Here is a 22,569-nt window from a genome sequence, read left to right on the forward strand (position 1 = left end):
GGCAGTATCTGGGATTGAGTTAGCCAAAACAAAACCGGATACTTCTGGTTTAATCCAGTCATATAGGGAAAAAAGTGGTGTGGAATTCGTATGCAACGGACTGAGAAAATTACAGTGAAAATGGTCTTGGAGAAAAGCAATGTCTTTTCATTAGGAAAGTGCATAAAATGCCATCTATAGAAACAGTAATATCATGTTTGTTTGCTGCAGTTCCTCTAGCTTTCTCCGTAGAAAATACGAATGCGTAGAGCTGGTGTCTCCATGTGGAACCAATTAGAGTTTCCCAGTACAAAATTAAATGATCCCTGATAAAAAACATCCAAAACAATAAAATACTTCGATAATATCCAGAAAAGACAAACTCAGGGGCTGTCACAATATCTGGGATTCAGTTAGCCAAAACAGAAGCGGATATTTCCGGTTTCATCCAGTCATATCCGGACAAAGTGGTGTGGAATTCGTATGGAATGGACTGAGAAAATTACAGTGAAAATGGTTTTGGAGAAAAGCAAAGCCTTTTCATTAGGAAAGTGCATAAAATGCCATCTATACAAACAGAATTATCATGTTTGTTTGCCGCAGTTCCTGTAGATTTCACCTAGAAAATACGAATGTTTAGAGCTGGTTATTCCATGTGGAACCAATTAGAGTTTCCCAGTAAAAAATTAAATGTTCCCTGATAAAAAAACATTCAAGATAATAAAGTCCTTCGATAATATCCAGAAAACACAAACACAGGGGCTGTGGCAATATCTGGGATTGAGTTAGCCAAACAAAACCGGATATTTCCGATTTCATCCAGTCATATAAGGAAAAACTGGTGTGGAATTCTTATGTAATGGACTTAAAAAATTGCAGTGAAAATGGTTTTGGGAAAAAGCAAAGTCCTTTCATTAGGCAAGTGCATAAAATGCCATCTATACAAACAGAAATATCATGTTTGTTTCCTGCAGGTCCTTTAGATTTCTCCCCAGAAAATACGAATGTGTAGAGCTGATGTCTCCATGTGGAACCAATTAGAGTTTCCCAGTACAAAATCAAATGTTCCCTAATAAAAAATTCAAAACAATAAAGTCCATTCATAATATCCAGAAAACACAAACACAAGGGCTGTGGCAATATCTGGGATTGAGTAAGACAAAACAAATTGGATATTTCCGGTTTCATCCAGTCATATCTGGACAAAGTGGTGTGGAATTCGTATGCAATGTACAGACAACATCACAGTAAAAATGGATTTGTAGAAAAACAAAGTCTTTTCATTAGGCAAGTACATATAATGCCATCTATATAAACAGAAATATCATGATTGTTTGCCAGAGTTCCTTTAGGTTTCTCCCCAGAAAATACGAATGTGTAGAGCTGGTGTCTCCATGTGATACCAATTAGAGTTTCCCAGTACAAAATTAAATGTTCCCTGATTAAAAAAATTGAAAACAATAAAGTCCTTTGATAATATCCAAAAAACACAAACTCAGGGGTTGTGCCAATATCTGGGATTGAGTTAGCCAAAACACAACCGCATATTTCTGGTTTCATCCACTCATATCCGGACAATGTGGTGTGGAATTCGTATGCAGTGCACTGAGAAAATTACAGTGAAAGTGTTTTTAGAGAAAAGCAAAGTCTTTTCATTAGGCAAGTGCATAAAATGTCATATATACAAACAGAAATATCATGTTTGTTAGCCACAGCTCCTCTAGATATCTCCCTAGAAATACGAATGTGTAGAGCTGGTGTCTCCATGTGGAACCACTGAGTGTTTCCCAGTACAAAAGCAAATGTTCACTGAAAAAAAATTTTTTTCAAAACAATAAAATACTTCAATAATATCCAGAAATCCGAAACACAGGGGCTGTCACAATATCTGGGCTTGACTTACTCAAAACAAAACAGGATATTTCCGGTTTCATCCAGTCATATCCCGACAAAGTGGTATGCAATTCGTATGTAATGGACAGACAAAATCACAGTAAAAATTGGTTTGAGAAAAGCAAAGTCTTTTCGTTAGGAAAGTGCATAAAATGCCATCTATACAAACAGAAATATCATACTGTTTGTCGCAGTTCATTTAGATTTCTACCAAGAAAATACGAATGCGTAGAGCTGGTGTCTCCATATGGAAGCAATTAGAGTTTCGCAGTACAAAATTAAATGATCCCTGACAAAATATTCAAAACAGTAAAATATTCGATAATATCCAGAAAACACAAACACAGGGGTTGTGGCAATATCTGGGATTGAGTTAGCCAAAACAAAACCGGATATTTCCGGTTTCATCCAGTCATATATGGACAAAGTCGTGTGGAATTCATATGTAATGGATAGACAAAATCACAGTAAAAATGGTTTTGGAGAAAAGCAAAGTCTTTTCGTTAGGAAAGTGCTAAAAATACCATCTATACAAACAGAAATATCATGATTGTTTGCCGCAGTTCCTCTAGCTTTCTCGCTAGAAAATATGAATGTGTAGACCTGGTGTCTCCATGTGTAACCACTGAGTGTTTCCCAGTACGAAATTAAATGTTCCATGATAAAAAATCATTCAATACAATAATGTCCATTGATAATATCCAGAAAACTTAAACACAGGGGCTGTGGCAATATCTGGGATTGAATTAGGCAAAACAAAACCGGATATTTCCGATTTCATCCAGTCATATCCAACCAAGTGGTGTGCAATTCGTATGCAATGGACAGCGAAAATTGCAGTGAAAATGTTATGTAGAAAAGCAAAGTCTTTTTGTTAGGCAAGTGCATAAATGCCATCTATACAAACAGAAATACCAAGTTTGTTTGCCGCAGTTTCTCTAGCTTTCTCCCTAGAATATAAGAATGTATAGAACTGGTGTCTCCATTTGGAACCAATTAGAGTTTCCCAGTACAAAATCAAATGTTCCCTGATAAAAAAAAACTTTCAAAACAATAATGTCCTTCGATAATATCCAGAACACAAACATAGGGGCTGTGGCAATATCTGGGTTTGAGTTACCAAAAACAAAACCGGATATTTCCAGTTTCATCCAGTCATATCCGGACAAAGTGGTTTGGAATTCGTATGCAATGGACCGAGAAAATGACAGTGAAAATGGTTTTGGAGAAAAGCAAATTTTCGTTAGGCAAATACATAAAATGCCATCTATACAAATAGAAATATCATATTCTTTGCCGCAGTTCATTTAGATTTCTCCCCAGAAAATACAAATGTGTAGAGCAGGTGTCTCCATGTGGAACCAATTAGTGTTGCCCAGTACAGAATTAAATGTTCCCTGACAAAAAACATACAAAACAATAAAGTCCATTGAAAATATCCAGAAAACACAAACACAGGGGCTGTCGCAATGTCTGATTCAGTTAGACAAAAAAAAAAAAAAAACGCATATTTCTGGTTTCATGCACTCATATCCAGACAAAGTGGTGTGGAATTCGTATGCAATAGACTGCGAAAATTGCAGTGAAAATGGTTTTGGAGAAAAGTAAAGTCTTTTTGTTAGGCAAGTGCATAAAATGTCAAGCATACAAACAGAAATATCATGTTTGTTTTCACAGTTCCTCTAGCTTTCTCACTAGAAAATATGAATGTGTAGAGCTGGTGTCTCCATGTGGAACCACTGAGTGTTTCCCAGTACAAAATTAAATGTTCCCTGATGAAAAATCTTTCAACAGAATAAAGTCCTTCAATAATATCCAGAAAACACAAACACAGGGGCTGTGCCAATATCTGGGATTGAGTTAGCCAAAAAAAAACGGATATTTCTGGTTTCCTCCAGTCATATCCGCACAAAGTGGTGTGGAATTCGTATGCAATTGAGTGCGAAAATTGCAATGAAAATGGTTTTAGAAAAAGCAAAGTCTTTTCGTTCGTCAAGTGCATAACATGTCATGTATACAAAAACAAGTATCATGTTTTTTTGCCGTAGTTCCTCTAGGTTTCTCGCTAGAAAATACAAATGTGTAGAGCTGGTGTCTGCATGTGGAACCAATTAGAGTTTCCCAATACAAAATTAAATGTTCCCTGATAAAAATATTCAAAACAATAAAGTCCTTCGATAATATCCAGAAAACATAAACACAGAGGCTGTCCCAATATCTTGGACTCAGTTAGCCAAAACACAAGCAGATATTCCCCCTTTCATCCAGTCATATCCGGACAAATTGGTGTGGAATTCATATACAATGGACCAAGAAACTCACAGTAAAAATGGTTTTGGAGAAAAGCAAAGTCTTTTCGTTAGGCAATTGCATAAAATGTCATGTATACAAACAGAAATATCAAGTTTGTTTGCCACACTTCCTATAGATTTCTCCTCAGAAAATACGAATGTGTAGAGCCGGTGTCTCCTTGTGGAACCATTTAGAATTTCCCAGTACAAAATTAAATGTTTCCTGATAAAAAACATTCAAAAAAAATAAAGTCCTTCGATAATATCCAGAAAACACAAACGCAGAGGCTGTCGCTATATCTGGGATTCAGTTAGCCAAAACACAAGCGGATATTTCCGGTTTCATCCAGTCATATCCGGACAAAGTGGTGTGCAATTCATATGCAATGGACCGAGAAAATCACAGTAAAATGGTTTTAGAGAAAAGCAAAGTCTTTTTATTACGCAAGGGCATAAAATGTCATGTATACAAAGAGAAATATCATGTTTGTTTGCCACAGTTCCTCTAGCTTTCTCGGTAGAAAATACGAATGTGTAGAGCTGGTTTCTAAATGTGGAACCAATTAGAGTTTCCCAGTACAAAATTAAATGTTCCCTGATAAAAATATTCAAAACAATAAAGTCCTTCAATAATATCCAGAAAACACAAACACAGAGGCTGTCCCAATATCTGGGACTCAGTTAGCCAAAACACAAGCGGATATTCCCCCTTTCATCCAGTCATATCCGGACAAAGTGGTGTGGAATTCGTATGCAATACACTGAGAAAATCACAGTAACAATGGTTTTGGAGAAAAGCAAAGTCCTTTCGTTAGGAAAGTGCATAAAATGTCATGTATACAAACAGAAATATCATGTTTGTTTGCCGCAGTTCCTCTAGATTTCTCGCTAGAAAATACGAATGTGCAGAGCTCGTTTCTCCATGTGGAACCAATTAGAGTTTCCCAGTACAAAATAAAATGTTCTCTGATAAAAAAAAATTCAAAACAATAAAGTCCTTCGATAATAAACAGAAAACACAAACACAGGGGCTGTGGCAATATCTTGGATTTAGTTAGCCAAAACAATACCTGATATTTCCGGTTTCATTCAGTCATATCCGGACAAACTGGTGTGCAATTCATATGCAATGGACAGAAAAAATCACAGTAAAAATGGTTTTGCAGTAAGGAAATGTCTTTTCTTTAGGCAAGTGCATAAAATGCCATCAATACAAACAGAAATATCAGTTTTGCTTGCTACAATTCCTCCAGCTTTCTCTTAGAATATACGAATGTGTAGAGCTAGTTTCTCCATGTGGAAGCAACTAGATTTTCCCAGTACAAAATTAAATGTTCCCTGATAAAAAAAATTTCAAAATATAATGTTCTTTGTTGATATCCATAAAAAACAAACACATAGGCATTCGCAATATCTGGGATTCAGTTAAACAAAACACAACCGTATATTACCGGTTTCATGCAGTCATATCCGGACAAAGTGGTATGCAATTCGTATGCAATGGAACGTGAAAATCACAGTAAAAATGGTTTTGGAGAAAAGCAAAGTCTTTTCGTTAGGCACATGTAAAAAATGTCATCTATACAAATAGAAATATGATGTTTGTTTGCCGCAGTTCCTCTAGATTTCTTCTAGAAAATACGAATGTGTAGAGCTGGTGTCTCCATGTGGAACTAATTAGAGTTTCCCAGTACAAAATTATATGTTCCCAGATAAAAAGAAAAAAAACTTTCAAAATAATAATGTCCATTGATAATATCCAGAAAACACAAACACAGGGGCTGTGGCAATATCTCGGATTGAGTTAGCCAAAAACAACAGGATATTACCGGTTTCATCCAGTCATATCCGGACAAGCTGTTGTGGAATTCGTATGCAATAGACCGAAAAAATCACAGTAAAAATGGTTTTGGAGAAAAGCAAAGTCTTTTCATTAGGCAATTGCATAAAATGCCATCTATACAAACAGAAATGTCATGTTTGTTTACCGCGGTTCCTTTAGATTTCTCCCCAGAAAATACGAATGTGTTGCGCTAGTGTCTCCATGTGGAACCAATTACAGTTTCCCATTACAAAGTTAAATGTTCCCTGATAAAAAACATCCAAAAAAATAAAGTCATTCGATAATATCCAGAAAGCACAAACATAGAGGCTGTGGCAATATCTGGGATTGAGTTAGCCAAAAACAACAGGATATTTCCCTTTTCATCCAGTCATATCCGGACAAAGTCGTGTAGCATTCGTATGCAGTGGACTGAGAAAATTACTATGAAATTGGTTTTGGAGAAAAGCAAAGTCTTATCGTTAGGCAAGTGCATAAAATGTCATGTATACAAACAGAAATATCATGTTTGTTTGCCGCAGTTCCTCTAGCTTTCTCGCTAGAAAATACGAATGTGTAGAGCTGGTGTCTCCATGTGGAATCAATGAGAGTTTTCCAGTACAAAATTAAATGTTCACTGATTAAAAAAAACTTTCAAAACAATAATGTCCATTGATAATATGCAGAAAACACAAACACAGGGGCTGTGGCAATATCTGAGATTGAGTTAGCCAAAACAAAACCGGATATTTCCGGTTTCATCCAGTCATGTCCGGACAAAGTGGTGTGGAATTCGTATGCAATGGACTGAGGAAATTGCAGTGAAAATGATTTTGGAGAAAAGGAAAGTGTTTTCGTTAGGCAAGTGCATAAATTGTCATGTATACAAACAAAAATATCATGTTTCTTTACCGCAGTTCCTCTAGCTTTTTCCCTATAAAATACGAATCTGTAGTGCTGGTGTCTTCATGTGGAATCAATTAGAGTTTCCCAGGACAAAATTAAATGTTCCCTAATGAACAAATAAAAAAATACTTTCAAAAAAAATGAAGTCATTCGATAATATCCCAAAAAACAAACACATGGTCTGTCGCAATATCTGGGATTGAGTTAGCCAAAACACAAGCGGATATTTCCGGTTTCAAACAGTCATATCCGGTAAAAGTGGTGTGGAATTCATGTGCAATGGACTGAGAAAATTGCAGTGAAAATTGTTTTGGAGAAAAGCAAAGTCTTTTCTTTAGGCAAGTGCATAAAATGCCATCTATACAAACAGAAATATCATGATTGTTTGCCGCAGTTCCTTTAGATATCTCCTCAGAAAACAATTATGTGTAGAGCTAGTGTCTCCATGTGGATCCAATTAGAGTTTCCCAGTACAAAATTAAATGTTCCTTGATAAAAAAAAAAAAAAAACAACTTTCAAAACAATAAAGTCCTTCGATAATATCCAGGAAACACAAACACAGGGGCTGCGGCAATATCTCGGATTCAGTTAGCCAAAACACAACAGAATATTTTCCGGTTTAATCCAGAAATATCCGGACAAAGTGGCGTGGAATTCGTATGCAATGGACCGAGAATATCACACTCAAACTGGTTTTGGAGAAAATCAAAGACTTTTCATTTGGCAAGTGCATAAAATGTCATGTATACAAACAGAAATTTCATGTTTGTTTGCCATAGTTCCTCTAGCTTTCTCGCTAGAAAATACGAATGTGTTTAGCTGGTGTCTCCATGTGGAATCAGTGAGTGTTTCCCAGTACAAAATTAAATGTTCCCTTACAAAAAAAAAACTTTCAAAACAATAAATTCCTTCGATAATATCCAGAAAACGCAATCACAGGGGCTGTGGCAATCTGGGATTTAGTTAGCTAAAAAACACCGGACATTTCCGGTTACATCCAATCTTATTCGGACAAAGTGGTGTGGAATTCGTATGCAATCTACTGAGAAAACTGCAGTGAAAATGGTTTTGGAGAAAAGAAAAGTCTATTCATTAGGCAAGTGCATAAAATGCCATCTATACAAACAGGAATATCATGATTGTTTGCCGAAGTTCTTCAGATTTTTCCCCAGAGTATACGAATATGTAGAGCTGGTGCTTCCATGTGAAACCAGTTAGAGTTTCCCAGTACAAAATTAAATGTTCCCTGATTAAAAAAAAATTCAAAACAATAAAGTCCATTGATAATATCCAGAAAACACAAACACAGTGGCTGTGACAATATCTGGGATTGAGTTAGCCAAAACAAAACCGGATATTTCCGGTTTCATGCTGTCATATCCGGACAAAATGGTGTGGAATTCATATGCAATGGAACGAGAAAATCACAGTAAAAATGGTTTTGGAGAAAAGCAAAGTCTTTTCATTAGGCAAGTGCATAAAAAGTCATGTACACAAGCAGAAATATCATGTTTGTTTGCCACAGTTCCTCTAGATTTCTCGCTAGAAAATACAAATGTGTAGAACTGGTTTCTCCATGTGGAACCACTGAGTGTCTCCCAGTAGAAAATTAAATGTTCCCTGATAAAAAAAAAAACTTTCAAAACAATAAAGTCCTTTGATAGTATCAAGAAATCACAAACACAGGTGCTGTGGCACTTGGGCCTCATTCCTTTTTAATCATAACCTCTACTCTACCACCAATGGCTCTACTCCCAACCTGTGTGTACTGATGGTCCTCGTCCCCACTTCATGCTGTATAATTGTTCAAACCTGGTAAATGCCACTCTTAGGATCATTGGTTACTATCCTCACTCTGTCTTTTATGACCTTGTCTAAATATGATCAGATTCGGCAAACTTGGAAGGCTTCCATAGCCTTGGCAACTCATGACGACAGCCTAGGGTGGTTACTGGCGCCATAAACTAGAGTGTCAATTTGTTGGGTCAACAACAGGAGCCACTGTGCACTTGCTCCTGATGTGGGATCTCTGTCCTTAATGTGCTGTACATTTTGATTTAATGCTATAACTAGTACTCAAACAGTATGTTTCACTTTGTGTTTCTATGTGGGTGCAAACTGTTGAAATCTTTATACTAAATTGATCTTCTGTATATAAAGAGAATTGAAAATGAATCCTGATGCAAACGGAAGAGGAGAGGGAGCAGGAGAGGGGAGGGTTGCGGGTGGGAGGGAAATTATGTGAGGGGGAAGCCATTGTAATCCATAAGCTGCACACTGGAAATTTATATTCATTAAATAAAAGTTAAAAATGAAATAAAATAAAAAAAATAATAAATAAATCTTAAAAAAGTGGAAAAAAATAAATGTTCCCTGATTAAAAAAAAATTTCAAAACAATAATGACCATTGATAATATCCAGAAAACACAAACACAGGGGCTGTGGCAATCTGGAAGTGAGTTACCCAAAACAAAACCGGATATTTCTGGTTTTATCCAGTCATATCCGGACAAAGTGGTATGGAATTCCTATGCCAAGGACCGAGAAAATCACAGTAAAAATGCTTTTGAGAAAAGCAAAGTCTTTATGTGAGGCAAGTGCATAAAATGTCATGTATACAAACAGAAATATCATGTTTGTTTGTCACAGTTCCTTTAGCTTTCTCCTAGAAAATACGAATGTGTAGAGCTGGTGTCTCCATGTGGAACCAGTGAATGTTTCTCAGCACAAAATTAAATGGTCCCTGATAAGAACATTCAAAACAATAAAGTCCTTCGATAATATCCAGAAAATACAAACACAGGGGCTGTGGCAATATCTGGGATTCAGTTAGCCAAAACACAAGCAGATATTTCCCCTTTCATCCAGTCATATCCGGACAAACTGGTGTGGAATCCATATGCAATGGACCGAGAAAATCACAGTGAAAATGGTTTTGGAGAAAAGGAAAGTCCTTTCGTTAGGCAAGTGCATAAAACGTCATGTATACAAAGAGAAATATCATGCTTGTTTGCCGCAGTTCCTCTAGATTTCTCCCTAGAATACACGAATAGGAAGAACTGGTTTCTGCATGTGGAACCAATTAGAATTTCCCAGTAAAAAATTAAATGTTCGCTGATAAAAAAAAAAAAACTTTCAAAACAATAAAGTCCTTCGATAATATCCAGAAAACACAAACACAGGGGCTGTGGCAATATATGGGGTTCAGTTAGCCAAAATAAAACCGGATATTTCCGGTTCCATCCAGTCATATCTGGACAAAGTGGTTTGGAATTCGTATGCATTGGACCATGAAAATCTCAGTACAAATGGTTTTGGAAGGAAAGCAAAGTCTTTTCGTTAGGCAAGTGCATAAAATGTCATGTATACAAACAGAAATATCATGTTTGTTTCCCGCAGTTCCTCTATATTTCTCCCTAGAAAATACGAATATGTAGAGCTGGTGTCTCCATGTGGAACCACTGAGCGTTTCCCAGTACAAAATTAAATGTTCCCTGATAAAAAAACTTTCAAAACAATAATGACCATTGATAATATCCAGAACACACAGACTCTGGGGCTGTGGCAGTATCTGTTATTGAGTTAGCCAAAACAAAACCAGATATTTCCGGTTTCATCCAGTCATATCCGGACAAAGTGGTGTGGAATTCGTATGTAATGGACTGAGAAAATCACAGTAAAATGGTTTTGGAGAAAAGCAAAGTCTTTTCGTTAGGCAAGTGCATAAAATGTAATGTATACAAACAAATATGTTTGTTTTCTTCAGTTCCTCTAGCTTTCTCCTAGAAAATACGAATGTGTAGATCCGGTGTCTCCATGTGGAACCAATTAGAGTTTCCCAAAACAAAGTTAAATATTCGCTGATAAAAAAACATTCAAAAGAAAAAGGTCCATCGATAATATCCAGAAAACACAAACACAGGGGCAGTCGCAATATCTGGGATTGAGTTAGCCAAAACAGAAGCAGATATTTCTGAATTCATCCAGTGATATCTGGAAAAAGTGGTGGTGAATTCGTATGCAACGGACAGAGAAAATCACAGTAAAAGTGGTTTTGGGGAAAATCAAAGTCCTTTCTTTAGGCAAGTGCATAAAATGCCATCTATACTAACAGAAATATCATGTTTCTTTGCCACAGTTCCTGTAGGTTTCTCCCTAGAAAATATGAATGTGTAGAGCTGGTGTCTCCATGTGGAACCAATTAGAGTTTCCCAGTACAAAATTAAAAGTTCTCTGACAAAAAACATTCAAAACATTTCAGTCCTTCTATAATATCCAGAAAATATAAACAAGGAGGCTGTCTCAATATCTGGGATTCAGTTAGCCAAAACAAAAGTGGATATTTCAGTTTCTTTCAGTCATATCCGGACTAAGTGGTGTGCAATTCGTATGCAATGTACTGAGAAAATTGCATTGAAAATGGTTTTGGAGAAAAGCAAAGTCTTTTCGTTAGGCAACTGCATAAAATGCCATCTATACAAAAAGAAATATCATGATTGTTTCAGCAGTTCCTCTAGATTTCTCCTAAAAAATACGAATGTGTAGATCAGGTTTCTCCATGTAGAACCAGTGAGTGTTTAGCAGTACAAAATTAAATGTTCCCTGATTAAAAAAAAAAAACTTTCAAAAAATAATCACAATTGGTAATATCCAGAAAACGCAAACACAGGGGCTGTCGCAATATCTGGGATTCGGTTAGCCAAAACACAACTACATATTTCTGGTTTCATCCACTCATATCCGGACAAAGTGGTTTGGAATTTGTATGAAATGGAATGACAAAATCGCACTAAAATGATTTTGGAGAAAAGCAAAGTCTTTTGGTTATGCAAGTGCATAAAAGGTCATCTAAACAAACAGAACTATCATGTTTGTTTGCCACAGTTCTTTAGATTTCTCCCCAGAAAATGCGAATGTGTAGAGCTGGATTCTCCATGTGGAACCAATTAGAGTTTTTCAGTACAAAATTATATGTTCCCTGATAAAAAAAATTCAAAACAATAATGTCCATTGATAATATCCAGAAAACACAAACACAGGGGCTGTGGCAACAACTGGGATCAAGTTAGCCAAAACAGAACCGCATATTTTAGTTTTCAGCCACTCATATCTGGACAAAGTGGTGTGGAATTTCTATGCAATGGACCGACAAAATCACAGTAAAAATGATTTTGGAGAAAAGCAAAGTCTTTTCGTTAGGCAAGTGCATAAAATGCCATATATACAAACAGAAATATCATGTTTCTTTGCCGCAGTTGCTCTAGCTTTCTCCCTAGAAAATATGAATGTGTAGAGCTGGTGTCTCCATATGGAACCAATTGGAGTTTCCCAGTAGAAAATTAAATGTGCCCTGATAAAAAAACATTCAAAATAATGAAATACTTCGATAATATCCAGAATACACAAACACAGAGGCCGTCCCCATATCTGGGATTCAGTTAGCCAAAACAAAACCGGATATTTCTGGTTTCATCCACTCATATCCGGACAAAGTGGTGTGGAAATCGTATGCAATGGTCCGAGAAAATCATAGTAAAAATGGTTTTGGAGAAAAGCAAAGTCTTTTCGTTAAGCAAGTGCATAAATTGTCATGTATACAAACAGAAATATCATGTTTGTTTGCCGCAGTTCTTCTAGCTTTCTCCTAGAAAATACGAATGTGTAGAGCTGGTGTCTCCATGTGGAACCAATTAGAGTTTCCCAGTAAAAAATTAAATGTTCCCTGATTAATAAAAAAACTTTCAAAACAATAAAGTCCTCCGATAATATCCAGAAAACACAAACACAGGGGCTGTGGCAATATCTGGGATTGAGTTAGAGAAACCAAAACCGGATACTTCAAGTTTCATCCAGTCATGTCCGGACAAAGTGGAGTGCAATTTGTATGCAATGGACGGAGAAACTCACAGTAAAAATGGTTTTAGAGAAAAGCAAAGGCTTTTCGTTAGGCAAGTGCATAAAATGTCATGTATACTAACAGAAATATCATGTTTGTTTGCCGCAGTTCCTCTAGGTTTCTCCTAGAAAATACGAATGTGTAGAGCTGTTGTCTCCATCTGGAACCAGTGTTTCCTAGAACAAAATTAAATGTTCGCTGATTAAAAAAAACTTTCAAAACAATAAATTCATTCGATAATATCCAGAAAACACAAACACAGGATTGTGCTATTAAGTTAGCCAAAATAAAACCGGATATTTCCGGTTTCATCCAGTCATATCCGGACAAAGTGTTGGGGAAATCCTATGCAATGGACTGAGAAAATCACAGTAAAAATGGTTTTTGAGAAAAAAAAAAGTCTTTCGTTATTCAAGTGCATAGAATGTCATGTATACAAACAGAAATATCATGTTTGTTTGCCGCAGTTCCTCTAGCATTCTCGCTAGAAATACGAATGTGTAGAGCTGGTTTCTCCATGTGGAACCACTGAGTGTTTCCCAGTACAAAATTAAATGTTCCCTGATAAAAAAAAGAAAAAACTTTCAAAACAATAATGACCATTGATAATATCCAGAAAATACAAACAGAGGGGTTGTGGCAATATCTGTGATTGAGTTAGCCAAACCAAAACCAGATATTTCCGGTTTCATGCAGTCATATCCGGACAAAGTGGTGTGGAATTCATTTGCAATGGACTGAGAAAATTACGGTGAAACTGGTTTTGGAGAAAAGCAAAGTATTTTCGTTAGGCAGGTGCTTAAAATGTCATGTATGCAAACAGAAATACAATATTTGTTTGCCGCAGTTCCTCTAGCTTTTTCCTTGAAAATACGAATGTTTAGAGCTGGTTTCTCCATGTGGAAGCCCTGAGAGTTTCCCAGTACAAAATTAAATGTTCCCTGATTAAAAAAAAATCTCTCAAAACAATAAAGTCATTCGATAATATAAAAAAAAAACACAAACACAGTTGCTGTGGCAATATCTGTTATTGAGTTAGCCAAAACAATACCGGATATTTCCGTTTTCATCCAGTCATATCCGGTCAAAGTGCTGTGGAAATCCTATGCAATGGACCGAGAAAATCACAGTAAAAATGGTTTTGGAAAAAAGCAAAGTCTTTTCGTTAGGAAAGTGCATAGAATGTCATCTATACAAACAGAAATATCATGTTTGCTTGCTGTAGTTCCTCTAGCTTTCTCCAAGAAAATATGAAAGTGTAGAGCTGATTTCTGCATGAGGAAGCAGTGATTATTTCCCAGTACAAAATTAAAATATCATATATACAAACAGAAATATCATGTTTGTTTGCCGCAGTTCCTCTAGGTTTCACCTAGAAAATACGAATGTGTAGAGCTGGTGCATAAAATGTCATGTATACAAACAGAAATATCATGTTTGCTTGCCGCAGTTCCTCTAGTTTTCTCCCTAGAATACACGAATAGGAAGAACTGGTTTCTGCATGTGTAACCAGTGATTGTTTCCCTGTGCAAAATTAAATGGTCCCTGATTAAAAAAAAGTTCCAAACAATAATGACCATTGATAATATCCAGAAAACACAAACACAGGGGCTGTGGCAATATCTGGGATTGAGTTAGCCAAAACAAAACCGGATATTTCCGGTTTCATGCAGTCATATCCGGAAAAAGTGGTGTGGAATTTGTATGCAATAGACCAAGCAAATCATAGTAAAAATGGATTTGGAGAAAAGCAAAGTCCTTTCTTTAGGCAAGTGCATAAAATGTCATGTATACAAACAGAAATATCATGTTTGCTTGCCGCAGTTCCTCTAGTTTACTCCCTAGAATACATGAATAGGAAGAACTGGTTTCTGCATGTGGAACCAGTGATTATTTCGCAGTACAAAATTAAATGCTCCCTGATTAAAAAAAAAAACGTTCCAAGAATAATGACCATTGATAATATCCAGAAAACACAAACAGAGAGGCTGTCGCAATATCTGGGATTGAGTTAGCCAAAACAAAACCGGATATTTCTGGTTTCATGCAGTCATATCCGGAGAAAGTGGTGTGTAATTTGTATGCAATAGACCAAGCAAATCATAGTAAAAATGGTTTTGGAGAAAAGCAAAGTCCTTTCTTTAGGCAAGTGCATAAAATGTCATCTACACAAACAAAAATATCATGTTTGTTTGCCGCAGTTCTTCTAGCTTTCTCCTAGAAAATACGAATGTGTAGAGCTGGTGTCTCCATGTGGAACCAATTAGAGTTTCCCAGAACAAAATTAAATGTTCCCTGATAAAAAACATTCAAAACAATAAAGTTCTTTGATAATATCCAGAAAACACAAACACATCGGCTGTCGCAATATCTGTGATTGAGTTAGCCAAAACAAAGCGGATATTTCCCCTTTCATCCAGTCATATCCGGACAAAGTGGTGTGGATTTCGTATGCAATGTACTGAGAAAATTACAGTAAAAATGGTTTTGGAGAAAAGCAAAGTCATTTCATTAGGCAAGTGCATAAAATGTCATGTATACAAACAGAAATATCATGTTTGTTTGCTGCATTTCCTCTAGCATTCTCCGTAGAAAATACAAATGTTTAGAGGTGGATTCTCCATGTGGAACCACTGAGTGTTTCCCAGTACAAAATTAAATGTTCCCTGATAAAAAAAAAGTTTCAAAACAATAAAGTCCTTTGATAATATCCAGAAAACACAAACACAGGGGCTGTGGCAATATCTGGGATTGAGTTAGCCAAAAGAAAACCGGATATTTCCGGTTTCATACAGTCATATCCAGACAAAGTGGTGTGGAATTTGTATGCAATAGACCAAGCAAATCATAGTAAAAATGGTTTTGGAGAAAAGCATAATCCTTTCTTTAGGCAAGTGCATAAAATGTCATGTATACAAACAGAAATATCATGTTTGTTTGCCGCAGTTCCTCTAGTTTCTCGCTTAGAAAATACGAATGTGTAGATCTGGTGTCTCCATGTGGAACCACTGACTGTTTCCCAGTACAAAATTAAATGTTCCCTGATTAAAAAAACTTTCTAAACAATAATATCCATTGATAATATCCACAAAGCACAAACACAGGGGCTTTGGCAATATCTGGGATTGAGTTAGCCAAAACAAAACCGGATATTTCCCCTTTCATGCAGTCATACTAAGACATAGTGGTGTGGAATTTGTATGCAATAGACCAAGCAAATCATAGTAAAAATGGTTTAGGATAAAAGCAAAGTCCTTTCTTTAGGCAAGTGCATAAAATGTCATGTATACAAACAGAAATATCATGTTTGCTTGCCACAGTTCCTCTAGTTTTCTCCCTAGATTACACGAATAGGAAGAACTGGTTACTGCACGTGGAACCAGTGATTGTTTCCCCGTACAAAATTAAATGCTCCCTGATTAAAAAAAAAAGTTCCAAACAATAATGACCATTGATAATATCCAGAAAACACAAACACAGGGGCTGCGGCAATATCTGGGATTGAGTTAGCCAAAACAAAACCGGATATTTCCGGTTTCATGCAGTCATATCTGGACAAAGTGGTGTGGAATTTGTATGCAATAGATCAAGCAAATCATAGTAAAAATGGTTTTGGAGAAAAGCAAAGTCTTTTCGTTGGACAAGTGCATCATATGTCATGTATACAAACAGAAATATCATGTTTGTTTGCCACAGTTAATCTAGATTCTCGCTTAGAAAATACGAATGTGTAGAGCTGGTGTCTCCATGTGGAACCACAGAGTGTTTCCCAGAACAAAATTAAATGTTCCCTAATGAAAAAAAAAATTCAAAACAATAATGACCATTGGTAATATCCAGAAAACACAAACACAGGGGCTGTGTCAATATCTGGGATTGAGTTAGCCAAAAAAAACCGGATATTTCCGGTTTCATGCAGTCATATCCGGACAAAGTGGTATGGAATTCCTATGCAATGGACCGAGAAAATCATAGTAAAAATGGTTTTGGAGCAAAGCAAAGTCCTTTCGTTAGAAAAGTGCATAAAATGTCATGTATACAAACAGAAATATCATGTTTGTTTGCCGCATTTCCTCTAGTTTCTCGCTTAGAAAATACGAATGTGTAGAGCTGGTGGCTCCATGTGGAACCACTGAGTGTTTCCCAGTACAAAATTAAATGTTCCCTGATAAAAAAAAATTTTTGAAAACAATAAAGTCCATTGATAATATCCAGAAAACACAAACACAGGGGCTGTGGCAATATCTGGGATTGAGTTAGCCAAAACAAAACCGGATATTTCCGGTTTCATGCAGTCATATCTGGACAAAGTGGTGTGGAATTTGTATGCAATAGACCAAGCCAATCATAGTAAAAATGGTTTTGGAGAAAAGCAAAGTCCTTTCTTTAGGCAAGTGCATAAATTGTCTTGTATACAAACAGAAATATCATGTTTGCTTGCCGCAGTTCCTCTAGTTTTCTCCCTAGAATACACGAATAGGAAGAACTGGTTTCTGCATGTGGAACCAGTGATTGTTTCCCAGTACAAAATTAAATCTCCCTGATTAAAAAAAAAGGTTCCAAACAATAATGACCATTGGAAATATCCTGAAAACACAAACATAGGGGCTGTGGCAATATCTGGGATTGAGTTAGCCAAAACAAAACCGGATATTTCTGGTTTCATGCACTCATTTCCGGAGAAAGTGGTGTGTAATTTGTATGCAATAGACCAAGCAAATCATAGTAAAAATGGTTTTGGAGAAAAGCAAAGTCCTTTCTTTAGGCAAGTGCATAAAATGTCATCTACACAAACAGAAATATCATGTTTGTTTGCCGCAGTTCTTCTAGCTTTCTCCTAGAAAATACGAATGTGTAGAGCTGGTGTCTCCATGTGGAACCAATTAGAGTTTCCCAGAACAAAATTAAATGTTCCCTGATAAAAAACATTCAAAACAATAAAGTCCTTTGATAATATCCAGAAAACACAAACACATCGGCTGTCGCAATATCTGTGATTGAGTTAGCCAAAAAGAAGCGGATATTTCTGGTTTCATCCAGTCATATCTGGACAAAGTGGTGTGGAATTTGTATGCAATAGACCAAGCAAATCATAGTAAAAATGGTTTTGGAGAAAAGCAAAGTCCTTTCTTTAGGCAAGTGCATAAAATGTCATCTACACAAACAAAAATATCATGTTTGTTTGCCGCAGTTCTTCTAGCTTTCTCCTAGAAAATACGAATGTGTAGAGCTGGTGTCTCCATGTGGAACCAATTAGAGTTTCCCAGAACAAAATTAAATGTTCCCTGATAAAAAACATTCAAAACAATAAAGTTCTTTGATAATATCCAGAAAACACAAACACATCGGCTGTCGCAATATCTGTGATTGAGTTAGCCAAAACAAAGCGGATATTTCCCCTTTCATCCAGTCATATCCGGACAAAGTGGTGTGGATTTCGTATGCAATGTACTGAGAAAATTACAGTAAAAATGGTTTTGGAGAAAAGCAAAGTCATTTCATTAGGCAAGTGCATAAAATGTCATGTATACAAACAGAAATATCATGTTTGTTTGCTGCATTTCCTCTAGCATTCTCCGTAGAAAATACAAATGTTTAGAGGTGGATTCTCCATGTGGAACCACTGAGTGTTTCCCAGTACAAAATTAAATGTTCCCTGATAAAAAAAAAGTTTCAAAACAATAAAGTCCTTTGATAATATCCAGAAAACACAAACACAGGGGCTGTGGCAATATCTGGGATTGAGTTAGCCAAAAGAAAACCGGATATTTCCGGTTTCATACAGTCATATCCAGACAAAGTGGTGTGGAATTTGTATGCAATAGACCAAGCAAATCATAGTAAAAATGGTTTTGGAGAAAAGCATAATCCTTTCTTTAGGCAAGTGCATAAAATGTCATGTATACAAACAGAAATATCATGTTTGTTTGCCGCAGTTCCTCTAGTTTCTCGCTTAGAAAATACGAATGTGTAGATCTGGTGTCTCCATGTGGAACCACTGACTGTTTCCCAGTACAAAATTAAATGTTCCCTGATTAAAAAAACTTTCTAAACAATAATATCCATTGATAATATCCACAAAGCACAAACACAGGGGCTTTGGCAATATCTGGGATTGAGTTAGCCAAAACAAAACCGGATATTTCCCCTTTCATGCAGTCATACTAAGACATAGTGGTGTGGAATTTGTATGCAATAGACCAAGCAAATCATAGTAAAAATGGTTTAGGATAAAAGCAAAGTCCTTTCTTTAGGCAAGTGCATAAAATGTCATGTATACAAACAGAAATATCATGTTTGCTTGCCACAGTTCCTCTAGTTTTCTCCCTAGATTACACGAATAGGAAGAACTGGTTACTGCACGTGGAACCAGTGATTGTTTCCCCGTACAAAATTAAATGCTCCCTGATTAAAAAAAAAAGTTCCAAACAATAATGACCATTGATAATATCCAGAAAACACAAACACAGGGGCTGCGGCAATATCTGGGATTGAGTTAGCCAAAACAAAACCGGATATTTCCGGTTTCATGCAGTCATATCTGGACAAAGTGGTGTGGAATTTGTATGCAATAGATCAAGCAAATCATAGTAAAAATGGTTTTGGAGAAAAGCAAAGTCTTTTCGTTGGACAAGTGCATCATATGTCATGTATACAAACAGAAATATCATGTTTGTTTGCCACAGTTAATCTAGATTCTCGCTTAGAAAATACGAATGTGTAGAGCTGGTGTCTCCATGTGGAACCACAGAGTGTTTCCCAGAACAAAATTAAATGTTCCCTAATGAAAAAAAAAATTCAAAACAATAATGACCATTGGTAATATCCAGAAAACACAAACACAGGGGCTGTGTCAATATCTGGGATTGAGTTAGCCAAAAAAAACCGGATATTTCCGGTTTCATGCAGTCATATCCGGACAAAGTGGTATGGAATTCCTATGCAATGGACCGAGAAAATCATAGTAAAAATGGTTTTGGAGCAAAGCAAAGTCCTTTCGTTAGAAAAGTGCATAAAATGTCATGTATACAAACAGAAATATCATGTTTGTTTGCCGCATTTCCTCTAGTTTCTCGCTTAGAAAATACGAATGTGTAGAGCTGGTGGCTCCATGTGGAACCACTGAGTGTTTCCCAGTACAAAATTAAATGTTCCCTGATAAAAAAAAATTTTTGAAAACAATAAAGTCCATTGATAATATCCAGAAAACACAAACACAGGGGCTGTGGCAATATCTGGGATTGAGTTAGCCAAAACAAAACCGGATATTTCCGGTTTCATGCAGTCATATCTGGACAAAGTGGTGTGGAATTTGTATGCAATAGACCAAGCCAATCATAGTAAAAATGGTTTTGGAGAAAAGCAAAGTCCTTTCTTTAGGCAAGTGCATAAATTGTCTTGTATACAAACAGAAATATCATGTTTGCTTGCCGCAGTTCCTCTAGTTTTCTCCCTAGAATACACGAATAGGAAGAACTGGTTTCTGCATGTGGAACCAGTGATTGTTTCCCAGTACAAAATTAAATCTCCCTGATTAAAAAAAAAGGTTCCAAACAATAATGACCATTGGAAATATCCTGAAAACACAAACATAGGGGCTGTGGCAATATCTGGGATTGAGTTAGCCAAAACAAAACCGGATATTTCTGGTTTCATGCACTCATTTCCGGAGAAAGTGGTGTGTAATTTGTATGCAATAGACCAAGCAAATCATAGTAAAAATGGTTTTGGAGAAAAGCAAAGTCCTTTCTTTAGGCAAGTGCATAAAATGTCATCTACACAAACAGAAATATCATGTTTGTTTGCCGCAGTTCTTCTAGCTTTCTCCTAGAAAATACGAATGTGTAGAGCTGGTGTCTCCATGTGGAACCAATTAGAGTTTCCCAGAACAAAATTAAATGTTCCCTGATAAAAAACATTCAAAACAATAAAGTCCTTTGATAATATCCAGAAAACACAAACACATCGGCTGTCGCAATATCTGTGATTGAGTTAGCCAAAAAGAAGCGGATATTTCTGGTTTCATCCAGTCATATCCGGACAAAGTGGTGTGGTATTTGTATGCAATGGAATGAGAAAATTACAGTAAAAATGGTTTTGGAGAAAAGCAAAGTCACTTCATTAGGCAGGTGCATAAAATGTCATGTATAAAAACAGAAATATCATGTTTGTTTGCTGCAGTTCCTCTAGCATTCTCCGTAGAAAATACAAAGGTTTAGAGGTGGATTCTCCATGTGGAACCAGTGAGTGTTTCCCAGTACAAAATTAAATGTTCCCTGATAAAAAAAAGTTTCAAAACAATAAAGTCCTTTGATAATATCCAGAAAACACAAACACAGGGGCTGTGGCAATATCTGGGATTGAGTTAGCCAAAACAAAACCGGATATTTCCGGTTTCATGCAGTCATATCCGGACAAAGTGGTGTGGAATTTGTATGCAATAGACCAAGCAAATCATAGTAAAAATGGTTTTGGATAAAAGCAAAGTCTTTTCGTTGGACAAGTGCATAAAATGTCATGTATACAAACAGAAATATCATGTTTGTTTGCCGCAGTTCCTCTACTTTCTCGCTTAGAAAATACGAATGTGTAGAGCTGGTGTCTCCATGTGGAACCGCTGAGTGTTTCCCAGAACAAAATTAAATGTTCCCTGATGAAAAAAAAAACATTTAAAACAATAATGACCATTGATAATATCCAGAAAACACAAACACAGGGGCTGCGGCAATATCTGGGATTGAGTTAGCCAAAACAAAACCGGATATTTCCAGTTTCATGCAGTCATATCGGGAAAAAGTGGTGTGGAATTTGTATGCAATAGACCAAGCAAATCATAGTAAAAATGGTTTTGGAGAAAAGCAAAGTCTTTTCGTTGGACAAGTGCATCAAATGTCATGTATACAAACAGAAATATCATGTTTGTTTGCCGCAGTTCCTCTAGTTTTCTCGCTAGAAAATACGAATGTGTAGAGCTGATGTCTCCATGTGGAACCACTGAGTGTTTCCCAGAATAAAATTAAATGTTCCCTAATGAAAAAAAAAAACATTCAAAACAATAATGACCATTGGTAATATCCAGAAAACACAAACACAGGGGCTGTGGCAATATCTGGGATTGAGTTAGCCAAAACAAAACCGGATATTTCCGGTTTGATGCAGTCATATCCGGACAAAGTGCTATGGAATTCCTATGCAATGGACCGAGAAAATCATAGTAAAAATGGTTTTGGAGAAAAGCATAGTCCTTTCGTTAGAAAAGTGCATAAAATGTCATGTATACAAACAGAAATATCATGTTTGTTTGCCGCATTTCCTCTAGTTCCTCGCTTAGAAAATACGAATGTGTAGAGCTGGTGGCTCCATGTGGAACGACTGAGTGTTTCCCAGTACAAAATTAAATGTTCCCTGATAAAAAAATTTTGAAATCAATAATGACCATTGATAATATCCAGAAAACACAAACACAGAGGCTGTGGCAATATCTGGGATTGAGTTAGCCAAAACAAAACTGGATATTTCCAGTTACATGCAGTCATATCTGGACAAAGTGGTGTGGAATTTGTATGCAATAGACCAAGCAAATCATAGTAAAAATGGTTTTGGAGAAAAGCAAAGTCCTTTCTTTAGGCAAGTGCATAAAATGTCATGTATAAAAACAGAAATATCATGTTTGTTTGCTGCAGTTCCTCTAGCATTCTCCGTAGAAAATACAAAGGTTTAGAGGTGGATTCTCCATGTGGAACAAGTGAGTGTTTCCCAGTACAATATTAAATGTTCCCT

This window comes from Lepus europaeus, chromosome 21 (genome assembly GCF_033115175.1).
Source record: "Lepus europaeus isolate LE1 chromosome 21, mLepTim1.pri, whole genome shotgun sequence".
NCBI lineage: Eukaryota > Metazoa > Chordata > Mammalia > Lagomorpha > Leporidae > Lepus > Lepus europaeus.